This window comes from Natator depressus, chromosome 3 (genome assembly GCF_965152275.1).
Source record: "Natator depressus isolate rNatDep1 chromosome 3, rNatDep2.hap1, whole genome shotgun sequence".
Classification (NCBI taxonomy): domain Eukaryota; kingdom Metazoa; phylum Chordata; order Testudines; family Cheloniidae; genus Natator; species Natator depressus.
In genome coordinates, this window is record NC_134236.1 from 137872341 (window position 1) to 137893046 (window position 20706).

The 20706-nt window shown below is 41.8% G+C and overlaps 1 protein-coding gene across 4 annotated transcripts in view; it reads right to left on the reverse strand.

Annotated features, from left to right (window-relative positions):
* GREM2 (gremlin 2, DAN family BMP antagonist) overlaps positions 1–7772 on the reverse strand; it is a 48434-nt gene extending 40662 nt beyond the window's left edge. For all 4 annotated transcript variants that reach the window (XM_074947052.1, XM_074947055.1, XM_074947053.1 and 1 more), the window contains exon 1: positions 7535–7772. The gene's annotated coding sequence lies outside the window, so the exon portion shown is untranslated. The remainder of the gene's footprint in view (positions 1–7534) is intronic.
* Positions 7773–20706: the final 12934 nt, after the last annotated feature.

Genomic DNA, 20706 nt, shown 5'->3' on the forward strand with positions numbered 1-20706 from the left:
ATGCCCATTTATACATGCAAACATTTGATGACTTAACACTGTGCATTTGAGAATAGAAAAGAAGTCCTATGGCCTTATCTTTCTTTTAGAATTCACTCTCTATTTCACATATTGGCCATTGCACAAATAAACAATCATTAATAACTACAAGGCTGGACAGCCATTGCTTCCCAACAGAACAGCCTGCCAATACTCTGTGGATCTGGAGATATATTGCTGTTCCTGCTTCCTCCAGGAAATCTTTTCCAAGGACCTACACCCTAGTCTAGCTTACTCAGATTCTGAAAATTGTTGTTTATGACTGTGGCTACAATCCTTGACCCAAGCAGCACTGCCAGGAATTAAACCACAGTCTATAGAGAGCAACAAGATCCATAAGCTAGAGTTTTCTAGCATTATTAGTCTACTATATTAGAGTGCTAATTCTAAGACAAACGAGAGAGCTATGCCAGGATAATACTTCAGATGCTGCAAATCATGTTTATATTGTTAAACCTTTTAAAGTCTGGCATACTTTTAAATGGATAGCATACCTGTTAGTAGGATAAAGTCCGAACTGCTAAATAAATAAAATGATGAATTTCCTAATACAGCGGGGCAGAGTGTTCCTGCAAGCATAATGTACATATATCAATTTCCTACTGAGCTAGCCCTGACTTTCAAATTTCCTTTAATCCTCTTATAGTAAACACAGTGCAGCTCTCTGGCAAACAACTGTAACATTCTGCCTATAATATCATATTTGTCTGAAACAAAACCGTGAGCACAGAATGTGGCTTGACTTGGAATGGCACAATAAACTGTTTTCCAAAGAAACTTAATTTTTAGACAATATTACATTTTAAACCAAAAAAACCATCAACCAAGGCACATTTTACAAAGGGCAGGGTGATTATTTTTGATAAGTATTCCAGATTGTGTTAATGTACAATATTTTTAAAGGCAACTACAGAAACACTGAAATTGTCAACATTTTCTAGCTAGAAGCGCTGTACCTGGATTAAAGGATAATAATTGGCACCTTCTCAAAATTCCATATCCAATCATATATAGCAGCCTGTGACAAAGCTTTTTGCTCAGTGTTGCCCTATAAAGAAGAAACATGAGGAGAAGAGGATATTTTTAAATTAAGGAAGCCAAGAGGGATTTATTTTGGTCCAATTTGTATTTAAAATCTCTCATCGTTTAGAATGAATTTCTGAAAGACAAAGGTGGAATTTATCTTAGAATTTTAAACAAAGACCTAAATTCATACCTGGTATCATTTCATTTAAGACATTAAGGTGAATTTGGACTATAGTGTCCATGATCTGAAGCTATTCTTCTGCCTTTGACTTTTCAATCTCTGATGAAGTGTTGCATTTGCTCAACTGTCTTAAGTGATCTGGCAAGGAGAGGGAGTCATTGCAGACAAGAGAAGGTTTAGACAAAAAAAAAAAAAAAAACACACACACACACACACTGCACATTTCCAGCATTTTCACTGGTCTCCCTGCTATTTTTGACTAAAATGAGTTCTCTTTCATGATCTATGTATGTGACATCTAAAGTCTTTGGTTACAGATAGGCTTGTGATGTCATAAATTCTACATTATGACTTCACTGCGGGATCAATTTAGAGTGACGGATGGAAATGTCTGGGAAAGAGTACATTTCTCCTTCTGTGTCTACATATGTTATTTATAAAGTGCCTATAGCTTTGTCTAACATTTGTAAGAGTCATTATTTGAAGAATAAATGGTCCAAACTTGCTTCATTGAAGTCTATGCCAAAATTTCCATGGTCATCAGTAGTGAGCCATCAGGCCCAACGTGTCAATTCTCTCCCCAGTGTAAGCCCCACTAACTGCAATAGGCTTTCACCAGGGATACATTTAGTCAAAATCTGAATGATAATTTCCCAATAAAAACCATGTGGCTGATAAACGGATCTATCCAATAATGCATGTATTTGAGCATATTTTATTATATTCTCATTTGACACACCTCCTTGTTCCTAGGACCAGCATTCCAACCTGATGCCCAGCTGCTGGTGCCCAGTGCATTAATAGGTCAGAAACTGGCACAAAGGAAGTGGGTCATGTAAGAAGCGCATGCCTGGACAGAAGGCATAGGTCAGCAGAAAGTTGGGTTGGTATATATTTTGTATATGAGTTTTTGCCTCCTCTGACAACCCCTCTCTGACCTGCTCACCAAAATCTTAACATTGTTAGTTTCCAGATATCATCCACATGGAGATTGGCCAGTGTCCTGATGTTTATGGGCAGCAGATTCTGCTTCATTTCAATCCAACTGGTTTTGGCTTCACTGGAAGCAAGATCTGGCTTTACCAGGGAAAACTGTTTCTTGTCAGGATTATTTCTATAGTACACTGACAACACTTCTGTTTATCTTTCATTAGTGCTAAAGCAAAATATCAGACATTGCTTTACTACCCTTAAGTGCTATTATTATAGCAAGGTAGCATAGTGGATAACTCGGGGTTGTAATCCATGATAGACCTCCATACAAACAAAGAAAGGCAGCTAGTTTTCAATGGATTATAAGATTAAGTTCCCTTAGACTTCAGAATCACAGTTCTAGCACTGGGTTGAATAATATTTTTCATGTCAACAATGTTTGTACAAGACAAAGTCAACTAAGCATTTTGCATGGGCTCTCGGGTGTTCTCTGTGTTCTTTTTCACCTCACTGTTTAAATAAGTTATAAGAGAAGAGAGCTTTAATGTTGCACTGCTGATAAATCCATAGCATGAACGTTATATTTGTGCTATGGTGATCACACACTAGAGAAAGCGGTTTTCAAAAAATGAAATTTTGGGGGTAAATACTGTCTTTTCTTTTCTTAGGATATTTCAACTATCCTCATTTCTGTCTTTAGAACTGCTTTCTTAGTATGCTATAACCAGAGATAACTGATCTTTAGGAGGGTTACTGTACTTGGAATATCAGAATTTTAATTTCCTTTGGTTTTCCTTATAACTGGATGAATGTCTTCAAATAAATGTCTCCTAAATATTGATATTAAAATAATCTGAAATGGCAGAGGAGTTTATTATTTCATTCCTTTGAAGAAGATGACGTGCATATTAAAATTAATATGACAATGGTGATGCAGTATCCAGGGAAAGCAGACTTTGCTAAATCTTCCAGTACCTTAGCAATAACTTTGCATTTGTCCCTGTCTCACTCTTATAAAGACCAATGTTAAAAAAAAAAAGGGGGGGGGGTGTCAGACGAGGGAAGAACAAACAGTAGGCTTTCTATGGAAATAGCTTGTGGAATAGTCTTGCAAGGGTAGCTGAGGTAACTACACCATTTATGATATTTAAATGTAGATTGTGTTATGTTTTCATACACAAGTAGCAAAGCAGACTAACACTACAAGAAATAGTTCCTATAAGAGAGCACAGTGCGTCCTCTGAAGCAGGCTGCAGCAATTTTGGGAACAATGGGAACGGAGCAGATGATCTCTAGTCATAGAGCTGTTCCATCTTGAACGTCTATGATTTTGCAATTAGTGAATTATAATTCCTAGGAATAGTCAGTACAGTCATTCTGGCATTCTTAGGGCAACTATGAGGTTCTGCACTGACTTCTCAGCTTTACATGTACAATTTATACCTGGGATATAGTGGAGGGTATATGCACAGTATGTACAATACAGATATTTTGAAGAAAAGACTATACCCACTATTTCACAGCATGACAGCTGTCCTTTGCTGCTGGATTAAAATGGTTTTGGTCCCCTAATAATAGGGCTGGTCAATTTTTGGTGGAAATATCCAGTTTTCATTTTTAAAAAAAGACTTCAAATATCTCAAAACCAAAATGTTTTGCGTTTATGGCTGAAAACTGAAAATTTTCAAATCTGAAATGCCACCACAGGGCCTTCTGGGAGTCGTTGTTCGGAGGACCTCATGACCCCAACTCTCCACTAGGGTCCACACTCTGCAACCAGACCACATCTCTCATGATGTGCTACAGCCAGGAACCCCCACAGTGCACTGCAACAGCTCATAAAGAAGGGAAGCCATGCTGCATCATGGGTAACATAGTCCAGCCAGGGATCTTGGACTGTAGGATAGAATGGGGGCAACAGGCACCATGGCACATTTCTGAATAGAAATTTTCAGTGTTGTTTCAAATTTTTCCAACATTTCCAAATTTATATTTTTGGGTGTTGGCCAATATTTGTTAGGTTAGATTTTTCACTTAAAAAAAATCACAAAAATGTGTATGAAAAAAATATATCTCACCAGCTCTCCAAACAGCAGGATCTTGCATGAAGGGTGGGACAGGAATATAATTAAAAAGCAGTGAACCTTCTACCACTGGCTATGGACTAAGGATGCCAAGCAAACCAACAATCACTTAGTCAGTCTTCCACTCACAATCTCAAATTCTATTTTTACGCTCCCAAGACAAACACAGGACATCACTGTTCAAATAAATTCTTATTATATTGCTCGTCATCTAGCAGATTTACCTGCTGTCAGACAATGCATCTAAAGTCTTAGACCAGAGTAATTCATGTCAAATTTTCTACCCTTTTAGCAGTGGGGAAGAGATGTGTGTGCAGAAGTGGGACAGGGAATGTGAAGAAGGCAGCTGCGACAGCTGCAGGCTCCTGTTCTGCTAACCTGGCAAAAACTCTTCCATAAGAAGAGGCTCGGTGGACAGTGGAGCAAGACCCAGGGGGTAGCCATGCTCTCTGGGAAGGGAGCCCAGAGTCTGCAGCAAGTTGCTAGGGCTCCATGCTTGTCTGATCTGCATTGATTCCCCCAGATGTGCAGCTGTAATAAGGAAGCAAATGGCACCATGATGTATAATCCTGTTGTGCTGTTTTGGAGGAGAACAGTGGGGTCTGATCCACAAAGGCATGCAGCTCCCCAAATTCAGCCATAGATCCACAGAATTTGGTTCTGAGTTTCCTGCAGACTCCTTAACTATATAGCACCAGGGGAATCCACCAGGTGTTTGTAAATAATTTTCTCCTGCTGTGGTTTTGTTTATCCCAAATGGAGTTTATCTGGGTCTAGTGGGTTTACACCTTCATAAATTCAATCCTTGGAATCTAGATTTAGCTTTGGCCACCATTAGTCAGTATTTCCCTGTATGCTCAATGGACATCTCAGATATATTTTTTTCATTCAAATCTTTTCCATCTGATGCAGCGGAAGCAAAACAGTTTAAATCCCTTCTAACATAATAAACATTGCAAATTAAGTAGATCTTAAAGAGGGATGGAAGAGTGACTCAGGGCACCCGAAGTGACTGAATGTATAAGTCTGGAATACAGGGGACTACATCCTGCATTGCAGGTTAATGGATTTTCACTTTGTGCATCTTTTCTATCTTCATTGTGATCAGATTTGACTCCTCCACATAATACTTCACACTTCCATAGGAAGATATCTAAGTGCTTAACTGTCATTAACAGATAAATCCTCTTCCCTGTGCAAAGCCCAAGTGACCGAGCATTGTGTAAGAGGTTACTGTGGTAATCTATGAGGGTTGGGGGGAGTAGAATCTACCCCATTCCTCCCCCAAACGCAACATGCCAGCAGATCTACAAAGTTCACCAGCAGATCTACAAAGTCACGGATACATTGTCCGTGTCTTTACACTAAGCCCCTCTCTATTCTAACATGTACAGAACACTCATAGCATATTGGCTTTGGACACTCTGAGGGCATTCAGCGTCCTCAGTCACCCTCTCTTCATATGCTGCGAAAACACACTGGTACTGCTGCATTCAGGATCTTCCAAGGAAGTAGAAGAGGAGTATGATTCCTGTGAGGAAACTGAGGCATGGAAAGATTAAGCCCCTTTCTCAAGGTCTGTGGCACAAACTGGAATAGAACCCAGATGTCCTGAATCCCAGCCTGGTATGCTGACCACTAAACCTTACTTCTGTTAAACTAAGAAATGAATAGTGCAATCTAACTTTTTTTTTTTTTGCTACCAAAAATTGTCATTTTCCACCTCTCTCTAATTTTAATGTTTAAAAAGGAAGGCATTTTAAGAAATATACTTCAAGGTTAACAATAAAAATATAATCAACAGCAGACAGCTTTAGCAAATATTTTGGACAGTACTTGCTTCCTGGCTTTAGACATTAGGAAGAAAATAAATCCCTTATAGAAACACAGTACCTATATCGTATATACATTGGTGGGAAGTAAATGAGCCTGAAGTGATGTTCATTTCATAGTGGTATTGAATGCAGTAGCCTTGAAGTGCTTTGATATGAAGAGTGCTAATTAGGGCTCAGTGAGTGAATTCTGCTTGTTCTTGCACCTGTTGCTTGTTATTCAACAGGATTGTTTAGATTCCTAATCTAAGTTTTCGTTATAGAAACTACTCTTTCCACTGTTATTTGTGCAGTTAAATTTTTAAAACTGAAGTTCATCCAACTGTGTTCAACAGGACTTTAACTTCAGCTTTTCTTTTTTGCTTTTTTTTGGGGGGGGGGGGCGGGGGAGGGGACTCTTGAACACAGAAGGTTTAACTTGTTAGGAGCTGTTAATTTTGTCCTCTAAAATCCACCAGAAATAAAATTATATAATCACTTTTACAAACCTGTACTAAAAATAGGAGTAGCTCAGCCAAATGCCATTGCAATTTTTTTCTAAGACCTGGGACTCCAATTTTGTCAGACGTATGGAAATGCAAATATTTCTGTTGCTTTATCAGACAATCAAGCAGGATCTCACTGCGAGACAGACATGGGTTTGTATTTGTATAATCCTCATTCACATGGGGGGGGGAATACTGCATATGTATTTCTAACTCATGACTATAAAAAAATAATACTATTTGTACTTGGAGCTGATCCCTCATGGGGTTTCATAATCACAAACCATAATTAACCCAAAGCAAAGAAAGAAAGGTACAAAGGGGCACAGGTTTCAGCTAGGGATTTTTTTTCATGATACTTAAACCCAAAGGATTTTTTTTTTTTTAAGCCATGCAGTTAACTTATCTTAGAATGCTGTTCAAAATAAAACCTACATCTAGAGACACCTGATAGCTTGCTCATATTAATTTAGTTACATGCCTCATAGGAACTTGCCACATTTAGAGGACATATGAGCACAATATATGATATTCAGAAAATATTAAGCTATTACTTTAAAATGATAACACTGCTACTTACTTTGCCCTGCAGATCATTTCAAATTGAATGTGCTAAAGCTGGGCCGTTAAGTTTTCACAAGGATATAACTATTGCATACACAGAATCACTTTAAAATGAGGAAAAGCTACAATCTGTTTTTCCCCCCACTGATTATTGTGATTTTTCTTGAACTGTGCAAATTTAATACAGGAACAAGTATTGTTTCCTCCAAATCTGCAGGATGAATTGAGAGATGAAGTGTATTTTTTCCTCCTTTCTAAACAGGAGTAGAAAATGACAGAACTTTAAGGGGAAAAAATTAATTCCTGCAAAATAAATAACAATGCCTTATAAATGTGCAGTAACTAACATCAAATTCTTCTGCTTCAGATAAGCTATGATGATCTCCATACCTGCAACCAGCTGAGGGGTTTTCTTCAGTTCCCTGTGTCCTGGAGGTTATTATATATCCAATGCAGTGATTAAGTGTGGTCTCCCTCTGCTGCTTTCAGTTCTGACTCAACCAGGCTGCTGCAGATGCCCATAAGAGCTCAATTTAAAAGAGCTGCGAATTAGGAGAGCACGCCTTGCTTTGCGGGGTCTCAGGCTAGCTTTGGTGCAGATATGAAAGGAACACTGGAGGCTCAGCACTGACTCTTCTCAGGCACTGCGTGGGGATATCATCAAAGACTAAGCTTTCTATTGGCTCTGATCACCAAACAAATCACACCAGCCACCCCCTGCCTCCACCCGCCCCCCTCTCCACTCAGCGCTTGTTTCTCATCTAACCCGCAAACATTGCAGCTACAGACACTTCAGTGGCTTGCTGTGTTTCTGCTTTCCTCCTTCCAGGCTGTGGATTTACAACCTTGTGGTCAGCTCTACCATTTTTTTTTTTTTAATCAGACTTCCAGTTCAAGCCCTCCTGTTTCTGTAGGGAAATCCTCCCTGTACTAACCCACCGAAAAACAGCCCCTTTAGATCTTCTTCCTTTTATTGAAGGACCTGCAATGTTAAGAATACATGAAGGTTGTGATTGTGTGCAATGCTTGACATTCAAACACATTACTTTTCTTGACTTTTTTTTTAAAAAAGTCCCTTACTAGTAAAATTAAAAGCTTGCAGAGCCTAATTACCTGGGGAATAAAAAGGTGAAATCTTCAGCTGAGGCAGAACAAAGTCCTCATTACCTGTGCTTTCCTTGTAGAAGTTGGGCTATTATTCCAATATTTGTTTACTGAAGGAAAGGAAGCCATTTATAACCTGCATCAAATCATGACATTTACACAGAAAAAGAAACCATGATGCCAAAGCGCTTCTTCCCTGGGTCTGAATTTATTTCATCAGAGCAACTGAAATGACTCCTGCTTCCTGCTGGAATGTTGGGGCTGCTCTTTCTTTCATAGGATGGGTCAAGGTGGCTTGTGGGGTAGGATTCTTTTGCAACCAGGGTTTGTGCACAGTTTTGGGTTCAATTCTGAGTCCTTTCTTCTGAGAAAACTGACAGTCCTGTGCCTTTAGTATGACTCTCTTTTTAAACAAGAGTATAGTCGACGCAGATAAATAGGTTGTTTTGGGTTCTCTCGGTGCAGGAAGATGTTGTAACATTTCCTGTTAACATGCTGGCACAGTTGCGTATGAAAATTAGGGAGACCAGAATGTATCCGTGATAACAGATGCATCCTTAATTTAGGCTATGACACACACTTGACTGGGGCTGTTGAATTAAGTAAGATGCATTGGTTGTCATTAAAAGTCACCATTTACCCAAATTTAGCACACCATGGCACCTGAAATACAGGGAAATAGAGTTCCTGGCATACACCTGTATGCTAACAGTGGGAAAATGCTGAGTCTGAAATGATGCCCTCTGTAGCACTTATTTCAGCGGTTACTCTTTAGCGATCAGACTGTTGGATAGTCTTCCTCATTCACTGTTCAGTAGGTATATCATTTGTCTCTTTTGGGTGTATTAAATTTTTTAATGAACTTTGGGTTTTTTCTGGCAAAAGTCAGAAAAATAAATATAGGAAATAGAAGTACTGAGAAAATTTTAAAATAGAAATATTAAGAAAAAAACTACACTGGGATTTCATTCACCACTGGCTACAGTATCGCTGAACTCAATGGAGTTGCTCCACTGTAAAACAGGAATAATTCAGAAATTCATCAGGTCCTTTATTATTAATTATTTTATTTATTGCCTATCTTCCGCTTGATGAATGAAATTAAGTTATGAGCCTAGAGCCAAAGATGCATTTCCAGCAGCCTGGCTGACAGCACCTGGAACAGTTACATCAGCAGCACATCTGGACAGTGGCCACTGCTCATCTCTATGCCCCAGCTCACACTTACATTTTCTTGTTACTTCAAGAACAGCTCTATTTCTTCCTTCATGTGACTGTTTCAAATTACAGTATCTTCCTTTCTCTTCTTTATTTCCCAAGTTACACAACAGTGAGTGTTCTGAACTGTCCCATTTTAAATGCAACAACTTCTCTTTCAGATCCTCCTGTGCTTGCCTCTGTGGACCAACTCTCCCCAAACTACCTTTAAACTGAGCAAAGCTTACCGTATCATCCTCATGCATGAATGATACCATTTCCACTTTTTTCCACCTTAATGGATGGTTGGTACTTTGTTTTTGTTTTTCCCCCAGAAAATGATGAGCACTAGTTGAAGCAAAAATTTTCAGCCTGGCAGGCTGCTCTGATAAGATCCATTGTACCACCCCCTCCCTCAGTTCCCATTCATCTTGCTTATTGACGCTACATAGATTTTTTTCCTTATGTCTTGCCTGGCAGTGAGAAAATGCTCTGAGTCTCCTACAGCAATCTTAGTTTAGTAAATCTCTTTTGCTCTCTGATCTGACTTAAGCACTCCTTATAGTAAAATAACCTCTGACTCAACATGACTCTGTGTACCGTGTGCTGCTCTATCCCATTGTCCATTCAACTGATGTGCTGTTGAATTCCTTTGCACTTTGACTGGCTTCCCCTCAGCCCAAGTTCATTTTAATAGCTTTTAACCTGTCTGTTTTATTTGTGTCTGCTTAAGTGCTTATTTAATCTTTTCTTTTAAAATCTTTAAATTCCCTACATACCTTCAAGGATTACAAAAACCTGTGGAAGGTCATTATAGTTATAAAATAGTTTGACTTGATAAATAATTTTTGTTTTTTCATTATCTGGCTTGTTTCTTTTTAAAGCAGAAATGCTGTCTGTTCTATCTGCTCAGTTAGTAACGTTTATGATACTCACATATTCATGTTTATTCATTCAGCATATCTAGTCATAAGGCTAATTGAGTCTTTTGTGCTCACGGGAGTTTTATTCCTTTGCAAAGCAATTATTGAGAAGTGCCAGGTGCCTCAGGTTTTAGCTGATGAGGATAAAAGATACAATATTTATTCCTTTGGCCTGGTCTATACACAGTTTTTTCAACAGTATAACTATGTTGTTTAGGTATGTGATTTTACACCTATATATAGGGCCCCACCAAATTCATGGTCCATTTTGGTCAATTTCACCGTCAGAGGATTTTAAAAAACCATAAATTTCGTGATTTCAACTATTTACATCTGAAATTTCACAGTGTAGTAACTGTAGAGGTCCTGACCCAAAAAGGAGTTGTGAAGGGGGTGGCAAGGTTATTGAAGGGGGTTTGCAGTACGGCAATGCTTACTTCTGTGGTGCTGCTGGTGGCAGAGCTGCCTTCAGAGCTGGGCAGCTGGAGAGCGGCGGCTGCTGGCCGGGAGCCCTGCTCTGAAGGCAGAGCCTCAGCCAGAAGCAGCACACGAGTAAGGATGGCGTGGTATGGTATTGCCACCTTTACTTCTGCGCTGCTGCCTGCAGAGCCGGGCTCTCAGTCAGCAGCCACCACTCTCTGGCTGCCCAGCTCTGAAGGCAGCAGCGCAGAAATAAGGGTGGCCTGGTGTGGTATTGCTTCCCTTACTTCTACACTGCTGCTGGTGGGGCCAACAGCCGCTGCTCTCCAGCTGCTCGGCTCAGAAAGCAGCACACAAATAAGGGTGGCAATACCACAACCCCTAAAATAAGCTTGCGGCCCCTCTGCAGCTCCCTTTTCGGTCAGGACCCCCAATTTGAGAAAGGCTGGTTTCCCCTATGAAATCTGTTTAGATGAGGGTAAAAGCACACAAAAGGCCAGATTTCAAGGGGGGAGACCAGATTTCACGGTCCGTGATGAGATTTTCATTGCCATGAATTTGGTAGGGCCCTACCTATATACTTATGCCAGTACACTCTCAAATTGATAGTAATATAGGCCCCAATTCAGCAATCACTTGCCTATCTTTAAGCACATAAGCAGTGTCATTAATTAAATTTTACCCTATGCTGGCTTCATATCAGTGGTGCTTGAATTATCCTTATATAGGATATTATCCAAATTCTCCCCTGGTATAAATTGGCATTGCTCCACTGACATCAATGGGTCTAAACACATGCTTAAAATTAAAGTTAGACACATGCTTAGGTATCTAGCTGAATCAGGGCTAACTCTTAATCTCATATTGTTGATGTATCTCCCTTGAATTTCTGATGGAGCTGGGTCAGTTGACACCAGCAAGAAATTTGGCTTATAGCCCATGTACTGATAATTCAACTACCAGTGAAATACAGCCATCTCTGGGGTAGAATGTAGCAACTGTTTAACAGCAGACAGCAACATTGCATAATAGTTTGGGACAGGACACGCAGAAGAACACTATGTCCAGATGAAATTGCAGAATGAATTTAGAGAAAATTAAGCATGCTATGGGGCCCACTCCATCACCATGTGTTCAAATAAGAAACAAAACTCAAAACTGTGGGGTTTGTGGCGTTCTGTCATTTTCTTTGTTGGGCCTGTCTGGTAGTAGGTGACTTCTGGGTACTCTTCTGGCTCTGTCAATCTGTTTCCTCACTTCAGCAGGTGGATACTGTAGTTGTAAGAATGCTTGATAGAGATCTTGTAGGCGTTTGTCTCTGTCTGAGGGGTTGGAACAAATGTGGTGATATCGTAGAGCTTGGCTGTAGACAATGGATCGTGTGGTGTGATCTGGATGAAAGTTGGAGGCATGTAGGTAAGTATAGCGGTCAGTAGGTTTCCTGCTGGTAATAGCTCACCTTTCCTGATCACTCTTGTTACAGTCTGTATGGTAACGCCCATTGTTTCATGTTCTCTGCGTATATAAAATCTCCCCACTATATTTTCCACTGTATGCATCCGATGAAGTGAGCTGTAGCTCACGAAAGCTTATGCTCTAATAAATTTGTTAGTCTCTAAGGTGCCACAAGTACTCCTTTTCTTTTTAATGATCTCTCTGACTCCTGATGTTCCAGCCAGTCAGCTTGATGGGAAGGGTGGGTACAGGGTGAAGGAGATTAGTGACTTTTTGGATAGCATTAAAGGCAAGCTGAGTTGAGATTGAGGCATATTTCCCCAATTTATAGCAATTTGTACACTCGGCTGCCCTTGTCTTGAGATATACCTCAGTTGATTGTAGGAAACATTTCCATCTCAAAGAGTTGTTGAGGAAGTGTACTGTGATTGTTCAAGATATATCAACCTTGCTTTGTTCAAACTACCTCCACTTTCTATGGTTTCTCTGCTGTGTGGCGCTGACCTTCTAGTCTCTATGGTGCTGCTCAACTTTGGCTCTCTAAACATTAACGGATGTCAGGAGGGTAAGAAAAGGGCACAGCTCTTTGAATTTCTCAGACAGACACAGGCTGATGTTGTCCTTATGCAAGAGACACATTCAGACCTTGATAATCAGGGGAACTGATTGAAGGAATGGGGCAGGGAATCTTTCTTGAGTCATGGCTCTCGTGTCACTGCTGGGGTAACTGTTCTCTTTTTCCAGGATGCAGGGTCACAGATCCTCTCTGGGAAGGAGATTGTGTGGGGCTGCTCCTCCAGGTGGAAACATGTATTGGCACCACTCTATTTAATCTTTGTACTGTGTATGTCCCTAATCTGGGGTGAGATTGTGTCTCTTTTCTACACACACTTTCCTATGCTATGCTTGGCTATGAGCCTGATACTATTATTACCCTATCAGGGGATTGCAATTGCACTGTATATTATGTTTTAGACAGGAACCACGAGTAGACACACCCTCAGTCAGCCAGGGAACTGTATTGTCTCCTGAAGACTTTTGTGCTAGTAGATGTTTGGAAGTTTTCTCACCCCACTGCCGGGCAGTACTCTTGATTGAAGGCTACTTCCAACCAGGTCTCAGGGGCTAGACTGGATCAGTTTTATACCATGAAGGCCAATGTGAATATGTTTGTTTGGTCTTCTATGTCTCCACTCGCTTGTCTGGTCATTATGATGCATCTGTCAGTGTGTCTCTCTGTCTTCCTGCCCATGCTTCCCACTGGCACTTTAATACCAAATGATTACAGGACTTGAATTTCACCCAGATGTTTGCTGTGTTCGGGGAGCACTGGCAGCAGCACAAGCCCCTGTTTCAGTCCCTGAGACACTGGTGAGATGTCAGAAAGGTCCATATCCAACTGTTCTGCCACCAGTATACCCAGGCTGCCATGCAATCCTTGTATCAGGCTATGAGTGCCCTGGAATGAGACCACGTGGGCCTTCCTGGCAGCCTTGATGTGGGAAAGCCAAAGTAGATTCACCAAACCTCAACTGAGAAGCGCCAGCTCCTGTGATGCTTCTTGGAAGAGAATGTGCAAGGAGCCCTGATTCACGCCCATTTTACACAGCTGCATGAAATTAACACCCCCACAAGGTTCTTTTTCGGGTTGGAGAAAAAAGTCTACAAACAGACAGCAGCTTTTTTGCCTATGGCTGCCAGAGAAGAAGATAAGAACGGCCGTACTGGGTCAGACCAATGGTCCATCTAGCCCAGTATCCTGTTCTCTGACAGTGGCTAAAGCAGGTGCTTCAGAGGGAATGAACAGAACAAGTAATCATCAAGTGATCCATCCCCTGTCACCCATTCCCAGCTTCTGGCAAACAGAGGCTAGGGACACTTCAGAGCATGGTTTTGCATCCCCGTCCATGATGGTTAATAACCATTGGTGGATCTATCCTCCATGAACTTATCTAGCTCTTTTTTGAACCCTGTTATAGTCTTGGCCTTCACAACATCCTCTGGCAAAGAGTTCCACAGGTTGACTGCGCATTGTGTGACGAAATACTTGCTTTTGTTTGTTTTAAACCTGCTGCCTATTAATTTCATTTGGTGACCCCTAGTTCTTGTGTTATGAGAAGGAGTAAATAACACTTCCTTATTCACTTTCTCCACACCAGTCTCCACATATGATTTTATAGACAGCTATCATATCCTCCCTTAGTCTTCTCTTTTCCAAGCTGAAAAGTCCTAGTCTTATTAATCGCTCCTCACATAGAAGCTGTTCCATAACCCTAATCATTTTTCTTGCCCTTTTCTGAACCTTTTCCAATTCCAATACATTGTTTTTGAAATGGGGCGACCACATCTGCAGGCAGTATTCAAGATGTGGGCATACCATGGATTTATATAGAGGCAATATGATATTTTCTGTCTTATTTTCTATCCCTTTCCTAATGATTTCCAACAGCCTGTTCACTTTTTTGACTGCCACTGCACACTGAGCGGACGTTTTCAGAGAACTATCCACAATGACTCCAAGATCTCTTTCTTGAGCGGTAACAGCTAATTGAGACCCCATCACTTTATATGGATAGTTGGGATTATGTTTTTCAGTGTGCATTATTTTGCATTTATCAACATTTATGCATGGTTATCTGATGGCTGATCCTGCTGAGATCTGGAAAACAGCAGTTTCTTTTTACAGTACTCCGTATTCTCCTGAAGCCTGTGACATGTTGGCAGTGGAAGCGCTGCACCAGGGGTTATACCATCTGACTGGTGAGGAACAGCGGTGCCTGGATGCCCTGTTGTCTCTGCAGAAGCTCTTTGTTGCAGTCCAGCAGTTCTTTACAGGCAAGGCCCAGGTTTCAGGGGGCTGCCATCTGATACTCCTGGGGGAATTTTGTGCCACTGCACATGCACATAATTAATGAGCCACGCATACTTTTAATTTTTTGTGCAGAAACAGCTTCTGCTTAAAAGTTGCTGCCTTTTGCCCAGCAGAGGGCACTGGGGCAATAGAATGCAGCAGCCACTCCCAGCTAGGGAAGAGAAAGAGCCTGCCTCCTTCACAGTGCCAGATCAGGAGAGAGGGGCTATTGGGGGTCAGACAGAGGCTCATAAGGGCTGGTCGGAGAGGACAGACTAGGAAAGGGGCTGAATGGGAGTGGAGGCACAGAGCCACTGGAGGGAAGGAGGTGCAGGTCCACATGGGCAGAGGAGTGGCTGAGAGGGGGCACAGAGACACGTTAATATGCCTCATAAGGAATCTATTTGGCAAAAACATTTTCTGAATCTCTTTTGTTGTCTGTATTGTTACAGACATACTTGCTGATAGATATTTTGAAATAAATGACCAAAACTAGTTGAAACTGGTGTGTGATATTTTGTTATTTTGACAAAATATGTGTAGAATTTTAAATTTTTGGTTGCAGAATTTTTAATATTTTTTGTGCAAAATTCCCCCAGGAGTAAGAATCTGAATTTGACAAGCCATTTTGGCATCTTATCAGTCCTGACTTTTTGCTAATGGTGCTGGAGTGTTCTCAGGAGAAAGAGCTGCCCCTCAGTTGCAACAGGGCTGTGATCACCCTGCTGCACACAAAAGGGGATATCTGTGACTTACAGAGCCGGATACCTATTTCCCTTCTCTGCTCTGATTCTAAGATTTTACCTAGGGTCTTAGCCAAAAGGCTGAAGGACTGTCTGGACTCTGCAATACACCCTGATCAAACATATTGTATTCTCACCACTGCATTTTTTTTTAATTCCTGATGTTTTCATGGTTAACAAACTTTGCAATCTATGTGTGGAGCTTGTTTCAATAGACCAGGAGAAATCTTTTGATAGCATTAACCATAGTCATGTTTTTAAAATGATAGAAGCTTTTGGGATTGGGCCAGTGTTCTCTTCATATATTTTTTATCATACCATAAAAACATTTTTAATGTCCTAAAGATTAATGGGGATGTTAGCTGCTGCTTCCCAGTTCACAGGGGCATTCATCAGAGGTGTCCTCTGCCTGGATGGTTTATGCTCTTAGGTTGGAGCACGCTCTTAGGTTGGAGCCATTCCTGCACCTCCTTAGAAGCCATCTGACTGGCCTTTCTGTGCCAGAGGGGATGGATGCTTTCCCACATCTGTAGGCCTATGCTGATATCTCAGTTTTTATCACATCTGATAGTGAGGTGCAGGTACTTTGCACTTGTTTAACTGCCTCCATAAGCTGAGCTAAGAGCAATTTGATCTTATTGAGCTCTTGGCAGTGTAGTGGTCCCCCTTTGTTGCCCCAACAATTTAATGGGGCACCACTGGGATTAAGGTGTTGGGGGGGTCTCTTTTGGATCTGAATAATATGCGTTAAGGAACTGGAAGGGGGCTGAGGAAAAGATGCAAGGCTGCTGTAGAAATGGCACTGGCTCCTTCCTGGACTCTCTTTTTGGGAATGGGTTTTGATTGCCAATAACTTGATTGCCAAATTGTGGCCTCAATATTGTGGCAGCAGCTAGTATTTCTGAACCCTCCTCTGGGCCTTATGGACTAGATTCAGACACATATTAACCAGGTGGGTTTTTTTGTTTTGTTTTTTAAATAGTTACCTCTGGTTGCACCTTGCTTTTGCTGTTCCTGCCATTAGATGAAGAGGGCCAAAGCTCACTGATTTATTCAGCAAGGTGGCCCCCTTTCACCACCAGTCTGTTTGGTGGTTGCTATATTCTGACTCCCTGCTGACCAGGATGTCCCTTGCTTTCTCTCTCTCCTTCCTAGTCCTGGAGGGATGAGCGTTGACTCCTGCCTATTTTTGTTGGCACCTGGTTGATTACCGAGTCTAGATTTGCTTCCAGTCTACAACAGTTCATCTAATGCCTGGCAATTTCTGCAAAGTACGTGACTGGATCAGGCATTTTCCAGTTTATGGCTCTGGGAAGATCTGTATTTGCAGAGAGCTTTTGCAGGGATTGTTCTTCCGGGACAGAATGGTGTTTCCCTCACTAGCTGACTCACTCCCCTTTTGTGCAGGAGCTCCTTGTACAACCAGGCAAATTGTTGTCCTCGAAGGGTTTGGTGAATGTTACTTTTACACCTATGACCAAGAAGTAGCTCTATGGCATGTGTGTCACGGTGCAGCATTATGCCACCCTCTTTTATCTCCCTAGTACAGCCTGGATGATTCCCTCTGTCTCTGGGTGACTCTGTGTCCCCGGCTTGGAGGATGTTGTACAAACCTCCTCTTCTGAAGTGCTCCAGTGACTTGCAGTGGAAGGTCCTGCATAGCTTCATAGCATTGGTTTTTTTGCAGCAGCTTTTCAGTGGTTTTGACTGGTTTTCTCCAAGCCCCTGTTTGTTCTCAGCATGAGATACAATGCTGCTTGTATTGGCCTGGTTTCCTGCCTGGCTAAGTTTTTGCTGGGTCAGGCAAACCTAGTCATTTTGAAATCTCACCAGAACAGAATGGTTAGTGTAAAGTGGTGTGATGTGCTAGAGCTGTTGTGCGCATTGATTGTGGCTCAGCTGCAGCCTGATTACCCTTTCTATAAGTTGGCTTGTAACCTGGACACTTTTTGGTTGCTGTGATATGTTAATAATATTTTGAGTGAACTTGATGGTGATCGTGCTTTAGTGATCTGTGTTTAATGTTCACTTCCGATGTGTTTTGCTTTATTTGATTCATGTCTTTTTCTGCATATATTGTAATTTTATGTGAATAAAGGTGTTTTTCAGGTCTCTTGTTCTCTCTGTTTCTGTTTAGAATCCTCCCCTGCCCCTCCCATGCCTGACTTCAGATTTAAAGAAAAAGTACACAAGCCCTCACAGCCTTTCCTCTATCATCCAACTGGAAGGAAAAAGAAGAATCTCTTGGCTTCACAGGGAGGAGAGAGAAGCACACACATTGTTAGCACTTCCTTGTCCACTATCCTCCCCTTCTTTATTCCCAGTTGCAGAAGAGAGACAATCCTGGCAACCTCCACATTTGGACCTGGCTCCAGCCAGACACCCTGATCAACCACCATGGCCCTGTTCTCTTACCACTAAGATTTTTCAGGTGATGGCCAACTCCTGTCCTCTATGTATTTTCTTGCAGCAGCAGACTGCTCCTCCTCTATCTTCTCTCTTTGGAAACTAGCAAGAAGTCCCACTGGCCCAATCCACCAGATAAAAACCAGAGCAGGGTTTCCACACAGCCTAGGAAAGACCAGGACAAGTGGGATTGTCATTCAGCCTGAGTGAGGTTTCCACTTAGCTTAGTGCACTGTGGCACATATTGCCACATAAATGTTGAAGACACAATGCACCAGGGCAAGGAGGAATATTTCCCTTCCCACCTCTGCCAGATGGTAGTGTCAGGTGGACAGGCCATCTGCTCCCTAAAGTGAGCCCTCTTGCTAAAGATAATATAATGGAGGAGGAAGCAGCCTTTTGCCCCAAAAGGCTGTGTGGGAGAGGATGGTGGATCATCAAGGACTCTGCCCCCCCTCCCCCGACAAGACATGGTAAGAAAGGGGGAAACTGAGGCTTGGGGAGAGTCAAGAGGTATGTGGATTGCGGGATACCCACACCTTCACTTGTAAGGATGGAATCAGGGTGGGGTCAGCGAAGTTCACTGCCCTTTTCTGGCAGGTGTCAGGATGGCAGGAAGGTAAGGTACTTAGGGCGAACTTCTCAACCTGTTTTACGAGGTCCATTAAAATATGAACTCATTTTAGAAAACCCTTCACTTTTGAAAAAATAGTTTAAGAGGCTCATAGCACCTAGAGCTCTTACTATGGCTGAACAAACCTAGAATAGTAATGATCCAAACTGGAATGTATGTAGGCCAGGACACTGGGTTAATAATACCCTTCTCTTGTGAAAAAGTGCCATAGGAATTTTAATGACAAATGGCCAGGGGCTCTCTTTTATGTCTCACTCAAAAAATGGTACTGCCAACAAGCACAGGGCCCCCTCACATCACACAGGATATTGATTCAATACTTCTCTAAACGGTGCAATGTCACAAGCTAACGTCTCTGCCTGCCTTATCAAGCTGTTCCTTGGAGGCCTCCCATCCAGAGCCTAACTCTACTTCGATTCAAGAACTGTAAGAGTTAAAACAAGAATTAAAATCCCCACCTCCCCCAAGCTGTTGTGAAATCTGGATGTTGGCTTGGGCCTGTCTCCAGTGAAGATTACAGTAGGCTCCCTAGAAGAAAGAGACTTCATATAAGGTGAGTAGGGCCTGTAATTCTACTCCTTCCCCATATTTGAAATGAGGGGTATTTAGCTATAGAGACAGGAGACAGACACCAAAGAGCAGAACTACATTTGGGAACAGAGTTTATCCTCCTCCTCTATCACGAGGACCTGGGGGGACATCTGGGATTCCAAAGAACCTTGCTAAATAGGACCAGATAACCTCACAATATGGGAGCAAAACCAGCTCTGTTATGTGTGATTTGCTGGCCATATAATGACTAATAAAGGCAACATGTGTGGCCACAGGAACTGGGCCAATGTAGCTCTTTCTGGGAACTGTGAGTAACTAGCCAGGTCCCTGATTATTTTCCTCCTGCAAGTGTATTGAGCGAGATTCTTACAAACAGTGTCCAGTGTGTGGATTTGCTTCCTGTCTCCCAAACAGCACTAGCTCAAACAAATGAAAAAGAAGAAAAAGTAAAACTGAAGCTTTAAAAAGCTTGCAGTTTTTTCCAGCTACACCATGGCTGACATTTCCTAGTGTCTTCCTTCCTCCTAACTTCCTGCTTGTTTGCTGCCTCAGCCCCTGAGTTTTACAACCCTGGATGTTATTGTGTTGATCCGGCTTAGCTGGTGCTTTGAGACTATAACAACCTAAGAATGGTCATGCCGGGTCAGACCAATGGTCCATATAGCCCAGGATCCAGTCTTCTGACAGTGGCAATGCCAGGTGCTTCAGAGGGAATGAACAGAACAGGGCAATTTTAAGTGATCTATCCCACCATCCAGTCCCAGCTTCTGGCGGTTGGAGGTTTAGGGACACCTGGAGCACGGGGTTGCATCCCTGACCATCTTGGCTAATAGCAATTAACGTACCTATCTGCCATGAACTTCTCTAATTCTCTTTTGAACCCAGTTATACTTTTGGCCTTCACAAAATCCCCTGGCAATGAGTTCCATGAGTTGACTGTGCATTGTGCGAGGTACTTCCTTTTGTTTGTTTAAAACCTGCCGTCTATTAATTTCATCAGGTGACCCTAGTTCTTGTGTTATGTGTAGAATTAGATAACACAAATTAATTTTCTCCACACCATTCATGATTTTATAGACCTCTCTCAGATCCCCCCTTCGTCATCTGTTTTCTATGTTGAACAGTCCCAGTATTTGTAATCTATCCTTGTATGGAAGCTGTTCCATCCCCCTAATCATCTGTATTGCCCTTCTCTGTACTTTTCCCAGATTTAATATAGCTTTTTTGAGATGGGGCAACGTGAACGGCACATAGTATTCAAAGTGTGGGTGTTCCGT